Source organism: Limulus polyphemus, unplaced genomic scaffold (genome assembly GCF_000517525.1).
Source record: "Limulus polyphemus unplaced genomic scaffold, Limulus_polyphemus-2.1.2 Scaffold2634, whole genome shotgun sequence".
Classification (NCBI taxonomy): Eukaryota; Metazoa; Arthropoda; class Merostomata; order Xiphosura; family Limulidae; genus Limulus; species Limulus polyphemus.
This window is the reverse complement of record NW_013668244.1, coordinates 155,781-169,029: the sequence shown is the minus strand read 5'-3', so window position 1 is coordinate 169,029 and position 13,249 is coordinate 155,781. Positions and strand designations below refer to the sequence as shown.

Here is a 13,249-nt window from a genome sequence, read left to right as displayed (position 1 = left end):
GCTACCGTGTTTGATTTATTACATGAGCAATATCTTAGCAAATAGAAAAGATAAGACCTTCTTATTTTATGTTCTAGCTTGTCAACATCTGTAATTTGAGGTTCTAATTTGTATGAAATTATAGACTTAATATTTTGACATCAAAGACATCTAATTTGAACCAGTGCTGCATTCAACATACCACTTGACACAAAAAATCGATGCTTATGTGTTTTTTTTTAATATTTACTTTTAAATTAACAAATTGAGTAATATTTAGTACTAAAATTTTAATTATAATCTACAGTTTGATACCAAACTCATTGATATAAATTCATGAAGTAGTAGTTCAATAAATTTTTGAATGCAAGTCAACAAACAAGATGACATGGCCTTTCACCTGTGACCCATCTCAAAAGAGTTAACCAACTAAAGAAAAGGAGCAGGATGTGGATGATCTAAACTGTCCTCCATCAAGGCCAACCTGGTAAATGAAGGAGCCAGAAAAAGGGAGTCTAAATTTCCCCAACATGTCCAGCATCATTTGCAAAAGCTGCCTCGGAAACCCTCAGAGAGACACCCCTGGTCCGTATATGTCGCCATCTCACAACAGATCATATCATGAACAGCCTCGATTGATAATGACCCCTCCCCCGACTGTTGACAAATGCCAGAAAACAAAGGTGGAATAGGGGTGGTCTGAAATTATTTTATGAAATTAAAAGGAATTTACACTATTGAAAATAGAAATTAATGATTAAAGTCACAACTGAAAACATTAATAATCACAACGCTCCTGTATAGAAACCCATGTTGAATGCTTATATACAGTACCTGGATAGAGACCGCATTAATGTTGGTGGAGAGCTTTGCAAATTAGATATTGCCAAGTGCATTCAAGTGGGGGATAAAAGACTGGAGAAAGCTAGTTCAATGCTTAGATGGGCAAAGAGGTATAAATCTTGAAGATCAAGAAATAACTAAAGTGGCAGTAGATGGTAAGTATGTGCTGGAAAGCCAGTGCATTGCTTGTATGGAGTTTTAGTGAAAAAAAATTTTTTGAAAAATAATTTCCACATTTTGGGTGATTTTGAAAAACTTCCAGGAAACTGATCCAAATTTCTGGAGACTTCCAGAAATTTTGGGAGACTTGGCAGGTTTGTATAAGATTTCTACAGTTTTATTTGTCTTACCTCAATATAATGAAATATATCTTCAAATATTTTTTCTTCTGATATTCTAAAATGTGGATCATCATCATTTGGGTGAGAACACATGTGAATGATTCCATTCATATCCAAATACAAGTTGTCAAATTCTGGTATCTGGAAATACAGAAAAAAAATAAAAAAATATGATTAATAGTAATGACTTGGTAACTCATGATAAGTAGAGATACAACAAACATCAGATAAAAACTTGAACCTACTGATGACTGAAGTTTTACTTATTTTAAAATAAGTGTAAAAGGTATCTATTTTATACAAGGTTATTAAAAACAATGGTTTCCATACCTGATGTTCTTTCACCACTTCACTCAAACAGGGGTAACGTTCACTAATCCATCTGTAAAACTTTGGTACTCCCATTTTTTACAAGTTGAAACTGAATGCAATGATGCAATTTACCTAAAACAGAAGATAAAATAATTTTTTTTTTTTGTAAAGAACCACAGTATCATTTCAACACCTCAAAAAATGAACATAAGTTATAATCAGAGCAAGTTTATTTTTATGCATATTTAATTTTTAGACATATCCTTATTAGTACTTAAATAACTCACAATATTCTGTAAGTAACAAAGTCTATACTTTTAATCTAATACTGAAATTCAACTTTATGACTTAAAACTAATGCAAATAATTACATGCCAAATGTTCACTTAATGAAAAGTGCATAATCAATATTAACTTGTGATCAGATTAAGCTACCAACTTTGATCAAAAATAACAATCAACTCCTAAATGGTTAAAAACAAACATTTTGCTTACAACTTATCATATCTTACTTTCACCCACAATACATGAACACTTCCTTTGATATCTCCAATAATATCTTAGACTATTTTTAAAATCAACTTAAGCACAAAAACCCTTACATCAAATTAGATGTTTGGAGCTAGAAAACTTTAATAATTATTTTCATTGGTCCTTTTTATTTCAATCAACCAATCATGTTCCATTCTACATATACTAGAATATTTTCTTTGAGTAAATAAAGCATTATACATTTATTAATAATCTAATTCCCCTATTTATCTTCTTAACAATGGGCTTTTTGTCAGAACACAATATTTTGGAAATCCCTTAATTCTTTTTTCAGCTAAATGTTTATTCATCAACAAACAAAAACATTATACAGATGAACAACAGGATGACGGCAGCAACAACAAACATTTGATACTTGTATGTTCAGTAACAAACATTTAATTCTTGAATGTTTTTGGATATACAAGCTATATTGAACATGGTAAATATTTAGGTGCAGACATTTGATAAAGTTTAAACATTATATAAAAAGTAATTAAATGACAATCAAGTAAACAGAGGATAGAATAATGCAATAATTAATGCAATGTGATATTATTTAAAGTTGGGAGTTCATTTACAATAGATAAACTTTCTGTAATTAAAAAGTTCAATATTTGATGATCTATACGAGATGATTTTGAAATTCATAATCAAGACAGGATGGTTAATGTTTTCACTGTGTGTGCGAATTGTGGAGTCTGGTGGATTCGATCATTTTTTAACCAGTACTGCCTCATACTCCCATATGCTCGCAGGTGTAATTAGCATCCACTTTTGCCAATGTTTAAAATTTATAAAATGTCTGAATCTAATAATTTACGATGTTCAATATAGCTTGTTGAAGATGGAATATGTATATTCTAAATCATTCAAGAATTAAATGTCTGTTACTGAACATTCACATGTCAAATGTTCGTTGTTGCTGCCATCATCCTGTTGTTCATTATTAAACTTCAATTCTCTTCAATTGAATCTATTGCTAACATAATACAGTTTCTGAAGTCAACTTTTCAGAATCACTTACACATAAACACAGATTAAGTCCATAATCATAAATTTATATTCTTGACTAAAATAACTTAAAACAAAAAATAATATATGTGTATACAAAACTACCACACCACAATTATTCAAAAATGCTTTCAGCTAATGTGGCTTTGAGAAATCGTTTTAGTAGACCTTATGAATGAACTGCAATTTTTCTTTAACTTATTAAGACTGAAGTACAGTTTCATCATCAAAGTATACACAGTTCATAAGGCCAATTAAGAAAATTTGCAGTTCATCATTTCCATCTGCCTCTATTTGATATTTTCTCACCAAAAGTGTATTTTTTCAACCTATCATGACCAGAGAAGTTTTTTATCTTCTCACAGTAAAATTAGAAAATTGGATCACTGGAAAAATAATTATAAGTATAAATTCATCCCTGCTTCCCCATTATTTATCAAAACTAAAGATTAGGTATCTGTCACATTTTATGGGTATAACGAATTTGTTATGTATTTATCTTAATATGAACGTTGTTTAGATTGAGTTTATATTTAAAAATATACATAGCTTGTAGTGTTAGATATGTATTGCGCAACTCCCGCCTATTCTCCAAAGTTGTAGAAGATTCTCAAGAGTAAGAATCAACAATATATGTGTGTATGTAAATGCCTTTAACCAGTATTGTTATGTAAGACTGAAGTTTCTAGAAAACGTTCCCATGCTATAAATATCATTAACACGATGCGCCAGGAGTGTGTCTATTATTAGTTTGCTATAGTCAGTGTGCTATAAACCTCTGAAAGTTATAACTGTGATTTTTATAACGCTTTTCAATCGGAAAACTTAAGATATCTGACCAGGAATATTTATAAATTTTGAACGTTACAAATCATTTAACTTCAGTGGATTCTCATCGGGCATTAGAATTTTTATGAAAACATTACCTAAATTCAGGTGTGAGACAAAGTGAGAGACAAAGCTAGCTAGCTTCCCGTTAAGTGAAATATTTCTCCGTCAACTCGTAATTAACTCACTCATCATGAACCCTCGATAAGATATCCAGACTAGAAAGAAGACTTTATATTGTTTGTAAGTTCGCAAATATCGTAAATTAACTAAAATATCGGCATATATTTAAATACTAAATCCAAAGTACAGTTCAATTACTAAATTTAAATTATCAGTTAAACGGGCTTCGGACTATTCGAAAATTCTTAAACGTAACATGTGCCAAATGTTCTATTTCAATTGCAGATTTATCAAAACTTACATTACATGTTCAAACATAATTATCATGGAATATGGAATGAAAATGTCACTGTTTTTTGTCATGCATATGAAAACATTTTGTCATACCATGAGACAAACAACTTCACAGCAGATGTCCAAAATCTTAGAGAGACAGACTCCAAACCTTCCAGAAGTGTTTGGAGAAAAAGGGAGTACAGTAATAGTGTCTTACAATAAAAAAGACACATTTAGACAGAACATAGTGGCCTCAACCACTGCTTGATACTCAGATCATCAGCCAGAAACCGCATCGCTCTTTCAGGGTCTATTCCAGTGCAGCACTCACAGTTGACAATGGCAGCAAATGAATGCCACCACTGAGCATCAGGCACCATCACCATCAGTAACTAACTCAGTGCTGCAGATAAGTTTTTCTGTAAGGAGTAATTACTCCCAGAATTCTGTCAGCAGGAGTAATTTTAAACTATTTACAAGGTGCAGCAGGAACACTTTGTGATGAAAAGTAATTTAACTAATTATGAATTATTTTAATATTTCAAAAGGTAAAACCTGGAACATTATTAATGAAGTCATAATAAACACAAATAATGACATTACAACTTTTTCTTTTACTTTTTACACAAAATTTAATCATTCACGAGTGCACCAATAGAAACTTTTGGCAGAGAGCAATTATTTTTGTAGATTTACTGTGTGAACTGCACTGATCTTTTGCAGAACTGCAGAAATCTACAATATTGTGCCATTATTGTACTACCGTTAAAGCAGCAGGAGCCATCAAGGCCATAAATGGCTGATTTTTGGTCGAGAAATATGGCAGCACACCCATTATCTGGAGCACTGCTACTTGCACCTGGTCTTATTGTGCTGATTCCAAGCCCATGCAGACCTATTCTCAGCATCCTCACATTTCAGGCATTGCCCCACTATTCCAACTCTCCTCAAGAAACAAACCCTCAACATCCTACTTCCATTGCAAATACCTCACAACTCCAGTCTGTAGCACAACACTTTCCAATAACTATTCATACCTAAGCAACTTTCTCTCATGGGCCAATATGATATTTTCCTCCGATAGTACAGTAAGCTCCACCATAACATCTTAACTTCTAGGCTCCATATCACCATTTCATGTCATTGTCCAGTTTATAAAATCTCAGGAGGAAACACTAGATGTGTACCTACCTTTAAAACCAGATGTAAGCCCACTTTATAAATTGATTGCTTGCTTCTTTCTCAAAATTATTCTTTCTTTCACAACCTCGATACTTCCTTATTCTTATACATCCTTAAAAACCATAACAGCATTCCACTCTATTCCATTCAAAACCTGATTGTGCCTCCATATGTACCTACCAAGTCCTTGCCAATATCCTGCAAGAATGTGTTCCAGCATCACCCTACAAGAATACTCTGGACACTTCTTGACTTTCCACCTAAGTTAACTGGACTAGGAAGCTGGGGAAGTTAGTCAAACACTGCCCTGAGCAAGAAGCTAAATCTAAATGACTCCATCTGCCAGATGTACATCAACCTTGCTGAGCCTGAGATACTGCCTTTGCTACCCTTCTTTCTTCTTCTAACTTCCTTAATTCTTCTGTTAGCATTTTTTGTGTTCTTCCACACTACCTTTCAAAAACCACACCTGATTTTCCCAACCTCAGCTTCTTCTATCCATTTGCACTGTTCCTACAATCTCCTTCATTGCTAGCCTACTTTCCACATCTGCAACCTCTGTCCCTATATCCCACTTTCTACTTGTGGCAATATTCCCCAATAGCCTTATCCTTTGATTCCTTCAACATCATAGGAAGCCTATTCTTACCAAATTTGCATTCTTCCACTAACAATGGAAGTTATCATTTTCCTAAACTGGAAATGCATTTCCAAACATACTTACCTCCTCTGACACTAATAGCTATTTCTCGATCTTCATCTTTGCCATCTTACGTTGTGTTTGCTTGCTCCAGTCTTTATATACCCCACTTGACTGCCCTTGGCAATATTTAATTTGCAAAACTTTATGCCGGCTCTCACATGCCCTCTATGCAGGTACTGTATAAAGCACTGTATGCATACAATAAATCCCTTTTTCGAGATTTACCATATTCCAGTCACTAACACCAGCTCTTAATGGGGAGGAAGGGAGGGACAGTGTCAGTGGAGGTATGTTTGAAAATACATTTTCAGTTTAGGAAAATGATAACTTTCAAAACATACATACCTCCGCTGACACTAATAGCTAGTATCCCACATTGAGAAAGCGGAGGGGCCGGTGAGGACAGAGATGATACAGAAAACATCTGCAGAGAACAAATATGTACCACGAGAAGTAGTATCAAAGTGGGGAACACCGCACTATATCCAGAACAGGTATGCTCTTCATCCAAAACTACAGAAAATTGAAAATGGTGGAATATAATACAAGTATGATGGTCCAGCCCCCACCAAAAAGCCGAGGTTCCACAACTCTGGTTGGATTTAAGGGGTCATGGTACCCATACTCAGTGTTGGTGGCCAGGGCAGATGGACCACAGATATATACACAAGTTGACGTAGGTACAATTCACTTAACATGGAGCTAGCTAGCTCTGTGGTCTTCACTGATCACACGCTAATTTTTTTTTCACCAATGATGTTAGGTAACGTTTTTGTAAAAGTACTAATGTCTGATGTGAATTCACTGAAGTTGAATGCTTTGTAATGTTCAAAATGTACAAATGTTCCTGCTCAAATATCTTAAGTTTCCCGATTAATAAGCATCATAACAAACACAGTTATAGCTTCCAAAATTTATAGCACACCAAGTATAGCAAACCAATAATAGATACTGTTTTTCGGAGCGTCACGTTGGTTATATTTATAGGTGTGGAGAATTTCTCGAAATTTCAGTTATGCAACAATACAAACGCTACACTAGCATTTACATACACACGTATATTGTTGATTCTTACAATCAAGAATCTTCTACAACTTTAGAGAATAGGTGAGAATTTCACAATACAGGTTTAACAGTACAAGTTATGTACATTTCTAAATATAAATTCAACTTAAACAAATACCGATATTAAAACATATATATAATAGTAAATCTGTCACAGTATACATCCAAGAAGGAGAGAAATATGGCAGGATAGGGATCCAAATTATACATTTATGAAATTCAATCCCAGAAAATATAAAAGCGGGTACAATTAAAAGGATGCACCCCTAGATGTAGAGTGGCTAGGGCATGACAGATCATACACGGCAAGTCAACTACAGTCAAAACCCATGCAGCTGGAAACTGACATCCATGTGGGGGTAGGAAGAGGATCATACCATCTTCACCTCGTATCCCCGATCCACGAATGGAGCACATGAATACAATGTGAGAAATTGATTGATTGATCCAGGAACCTGACATCCGGCATTGAAAAAATGTATGTGTAATACAAGTCTTCTCGCTCAAATTTAAAATGACAGGAACTGCCCCAAGTGCAATAACATCCTCGGAATAATAAAACATTGAGGTATAGCGGAAGAGGAAAAACCCCAGTAATCTGCAAGTACCCCCATCATAACCCACAACACAGATGAAGTAACAAAAGATAAATGAGTGAGGGAATAGAGACATCTATAATACATGTGTGAGAACTTGTGTTGATTGGTTCAGCTCTAAATCCAAAACCCAGCCATGAAAACAATGAAGCAACCCACAGGATGTACTGGACAGAGAAGGTCCTCTGGTTCCCACCGAGAAGAAATGTAGAAGATGGTAAGAAATGAAAAATATACCACATGAGTAACTAAAATGTAGGTTAATAAAATCAATCCACAACAAAAGAAACAAACTGAGCCGAAACAGTCGAGCAAACCAAAACAGTGCCAGCCAGGAAAGATCAATCATAAAGACCTGAACCAGAGTGACATAGATGAACAAAAATTTGGGGAAGAAAACTGATGGAATGAGGAAAAAAACTAACATTATAAACTGGATTTAAACTTGTCTGAACTTAATGAGAGCCAGGGCAAAAGGATGATGAACCTGAGACCAAAAACAAAAGAAGCAACTAACTGGGAAGTGATAAAAGATTCAAATACTTCATGTGGAGGAGTACCCCAAAGGAGACAGAGCCACCAAAAATTAGAATGATCAAGAGGTCATTCCTTGGGAGAAAGTGTCTGGACTGAAAAGTGAATTAGCAAAGAGGACAAAGTACCTGGAACACAACCCTCTAGGAGATATATGTGAAGTATGTTGGTTCCAAAAAAAAGAAATCCACTGTTTACCAAAATGGGAACAAGAATGAGTGTCTTTTTGGTGAGTGATATAAACCATCATCATCAAAAAGTCAAAATGATACAGGATTAGTCAAGTCTGGACAAGAGAAAGAGAATGAACTAAAGCAACTTGGAGTGGCAGAAGTGACCAGGTTGAAAGGGATAAGACTTTTTGTCTGTAGACCATTGACCTGAAGCCTCCTACTGATCGAACCACATCCCCCACCTTTGGAGATGAGCATCAGGGAAGAGAAATAAATAATCCATAAGAGGGGGAGGAAGCAGTAAACCTGACATCATGGGGGATATGTTCAACTATCAATGCATATAGTCAAAGAGGGTAGAATGAAAATTATGAGGAAAACCCAAAGTAAAGGCTCAGATAACAGAATACTTCTTCAAATGCATTCAAGGAGGAGAATGGATGGTCCTGATAGACGAGGTGTTTAAAAATACACACTCCAAAGAGACTAGAATGTGAGATATGTAGCAGGAAAAACTTACCGATCTGACTGTGGAAGAAATAGATGAGTATTTTAAGACTACCCGCTTTTGGAAGGAGCTAATTGAAGCTAGACATCCAATGAATGGTGTAGGTAAGATCTCCCAAAATGTGGAAGTCAGTTAATATGCAGACTGCTCCATAAAAGACAAGTGGAACCAAAACAAGTCCAAAGATCAAGACAAGAAACAGGGTAGGATGAAAATTAAGAGGAAAACCCAAAGTATAGCCTCAGATAACAGAAAACTTTTTCGAATGCATTCAAGGAGAAGAATGGATGGTCCTGATAGAAGGGGTGTTTATAAATACACACCCCAAAGAGAATAGAATGTGAGGTATGTAGCAAGAAAACTTATCCAACTGGAAAATCCTACTACTCGAGCTGACTGTGGAAGAAGTAGATGAGTATGTTAAGACAACCACCATTTGGAAGGAGCTAATCGAAGCTAGACATCCAATGAATGGTGTAGGTAAGATCCCCCAAAATGTGGAAGTCAGTTAAAATGCAGCCTGCTCCACAAAAGACATGTGGAACCAAAACAAGTTCAAAGGTCAAGAAAAGAAACTAGTACCCAATCACCTGATGAAAAATCTGCAGATAGGAACGTGATTCCCGTGGGCATTCTCAGTCATGCAGAAACAGCTTACCCAAATGTGATCAAAGACTACATATTAAAATGTGGAAGACCCAAAAAGTAACTGCAGGGGAATGATCAATCCAGAACCCATATAAGTATCAAGCATACAAGATGAACGAAGAAAACCCAGAGGTAAGACATGTAAAGGACGAGAAGATGCCAAATGTGTAAAATGAATAAAGATGATAATATCTCAGAATGGAGCAAGAGAGCAACTAAAAAATATTGAATATACCATTGCAGGTACCCTAGGTGATGCTAAATGTGCAGGAGTAGCCCCAACGAATAGACCAGTGGAAAACAAAACTGACTGTAAGTCTCTATTAGCAGTGGATGGTGAACAAACAGCAGTGTCCCACCCTAGAAAATCCCAAAAGCAAAGAAGCCATACAGAGGACAGCACTGTACGAGAATAGCTATTTACGTGAGAAGAGGTAATGTACCATATCGGAACTTAAACTTTCCAGTTAAACCACATTTTTCAAGTCTCCAATCCTTCTGAACTATTTTCCCTCTAAACCTATCTGATAGGGGCACAGAGTACCACAGTTGAAATCCTTTTGCCATCAATAAAGAAATTACATGGAGTGGCCTTGCCTTTCCTAATGGTCAAGGTTTTACCTTTCTTAGGCTTAAATTTCATGCAACACTACCTTATCAGCTCATAAAATCTTGTCAAAACTACATCAACCTATGTCTTACATGGAGATATGATGGTGACATCATCCATGAATATCCTCAGTGATAGTAGTTCTTGATTTACCCCAATTGATATCCAAGAAATATACTGGTCTGCATCTTTGATCGTCATCTCCACAGCCAAAACAAAAAGTAATGGTGACATCCCAAGAGTATACCTACTTTCAGTAGTTGCCAAGCAGTGTGAATTGCCTACCGGTAAATATCATCAAGAATTTTTTATAATACTGAGCCAAATCAATCACCCTATAAGGTACTGGGCCATAATCATTCACTATATTTAACCATGCCATATATAAATCATCCTTCCTCTTTTTGGCAAGTTGGATTGTTGCCCAAATCAAGCTGACATGCTCAAGACACGCTGGAAGACACGCCTTTTGCACTGATGAGCTTACGTACCCATTTTCAAACAGGAATGTAGTCAATCTTCTCGCAAGTACATTGAAATAAATTCTACCCTCTACATTCAACAGTGAAATTGGTCGAAACTCATACCCTGGCATGTACCCAAGCTCAATAGCCCTATCACCATGTTTTTCACAAATGCTCTTCAACCTCTTCTTTACTAGCCTTCAGTTTTCCATTCTTATCCTGTTTAAAGAGCCCCTGCGAGAAACTATAGGGGTTCCTCAAAAATAGCTCAGTTTCCTACATCTTTCCCTCCACTTCCTATAGACTGCTTCATTTCTACCAATTTTCTTGATCTTAATTTGTAGCTCATCCATTAGAGTAAAAATTCCATTTTTCTCACAGATTGCACAAGTACTTTATTGTTTTTTAAATTCTCTATGCTGTTTTCTTAAATTCCCTTTTATAAGTTAAATAAAACTTCATTAAATCATAAAAGTATGTACCTAGATGCATGCAAGTCTGCAGAATCACCATATACACTTGAATTTTAGACTCTTTACTTAATGTTAATTTCTGGGAGTGGGAAACAAGCACATTGCTTCATATTATATAAAACAAGTTTTATTTTAACTTAATATTTGACACATGTATTTATATAATACACATATATTAATAAATAAAATAAATAATGACTGTTATAGGGCCATACCACACACAGGTAGGTATTGGAGCTTTGTATAATGACTCTGTTGTGTTCAAATTAGTTTCTCTAGTAATGAACAGCACCAGTACCAATAAATATGTTGTGATGACACTACAAAGGCATTGTGTTTGAGTCATTTGAATTATCTTTTATCTATTAAATCAAAATTAAATAACATTAATTTCCACCTTACTATAAAAAATGGGAACTATAGCAAGACAAAATAAACGTTCTTTTCAGAAAGGAGCAATCGTATAATAACAATTGTGATTTTTTTTTTTCTCAAGAACTTAAGTTTTTTTCCATATATCAAAAGTTACTCTTAAATTCAATCCCCCCCCCCCCCACTAGATTTTTTGCAAATTTGAGGGATTTATTTTTAGATGATAACTTTTGGTGTGAAAAAGCTACAGTCCCTTAAAACAGTTTATTAAAATTCAGAAAGTTTTTTTTTTTTAAATATTCATTTTTGAGGAAAATCTTTGTCTACCAGCTACTTTTCTTGGCACAAACTGTGCATATTGTTTTTGAAATTCTGCTTCACAGTTGTTATCATCTTTCCATTTGATTTTTCAGTGGTATAGAAAATTTATCATTTCTCTTAACACTTTGGCACTAATCATAGCCTAGATACTGTTACTAACAGTTGAAACCAGCTAGCTTTTCATACACAATTGAAGGAATAGACTGCCACACTTCTTATAAAATACATTCAAAAATAGTGAAATTTCAGATTCATCCCCCAAATGACATTCTCAAACATCCCATACTAATTCAAATGGATTCAAATCAGGGCTCTGGGCTGGCCAAAGGAAATTTTTATTTTTTTCTTGTCTTAAACCATTGTTGACACAGTATGTGTGCCACACAGCATTATCATGATGGCAGACATATTGTCTATGACCATTAATGCAGGCAGTGCAGCAGTCCAGGATATCAAATTATAATGTACGACTGATTCAGGTCCTTTTACTTTTACAAGCCAGTTAAAGGAGAACCGTTCCATTATACTATCTTAAACACTCTTTTACAAAAACATTTATATGGGGTGATAATATTGTATCTGAATTGTTTTCTGGGATACTATTAAACCAAAACCCATTTATCTGAAACTTAAAATGTGAAGTTTTCTCACTCCACATGAAAATTTTATTGCCTTCACCCCTGAAGGTGATGATGAATGCACATATGAGCCAAATCTCTGTATTTAAAACTAAGATGATTAATACAGATATGGTTAAGAGTAGGTACAATTAAGTGTCTCAGACACTTGTACTACTAATAATGTATCCAATAAATATTCCTCTTTGAAGATCTCTCAGCCCCTTCCCTCGTGAACCTGTAAATACAACTGGCTGGCTATGACAGCTGCTGACTTATGGTGCACCATGAAATTCACATACAAATTCAGTAAAAAATATGTTTATAATAAGAAAAACCTATCCTCCTAAGAACTCAACTATATAGAGGGTTGAGTATGTCATATAGAAATGACTTTGGAACATCACCACATCCAGTCACACAGAAATTGATGACCTTGCAAATTGTAGTGTAGTTTCAATTGATAAGTCTCTTTCATAAAGCTTTCATATCCAAAGGTACCACTCCTCACTGTTTACTTTCCATAATCCATCTAGTATATGAGGTCAACCGTTTTCCAGAGCCAGGTTCAACAGTCTAATTTCACATAAAACCATATTCAGCAACTCAACTGATATGTGTTCATAATAAGGAATGGCAGGAATACCTATTTCATTCTCCAGCTACTTAAGGTATGCAACAGTTGAATGGGGACACGGTTGAAAGGCCATGTCATCGCGTTTGTTGACTCACATTC

General features: G+C 35.1%; 1 long non-coding RNA gene across 3 annotated transcripts in view; it reads right to left on the bottom strand.

Annotated features, from left to right (window-relative positions):
• Positions 1 to 1,176: 1,176 nt before the first annotated feature.
• Positions 1,177 to 13,249, bottom strand: part of LOC106467495 — an 18,638-nt gene continuing 6,565 nt past the window's right edge. For all 3 annotated transcript variants that reach the window (XR_001291333.2, XR_002612430.1, XR_002612431.1), the window contains exons 2-3: positions 1,494 to 1,607; positions 1,177 to 1,304 (exon numbers count right to left, since the gene is read on the bottom strand). This is a non-coding gene — a long non-coding RNA (uncharacterized LOC106467495). The remainder of the gene's footprint in view (positions 1,305 to 1,493; positions 1,608 to 13,249) is intronic.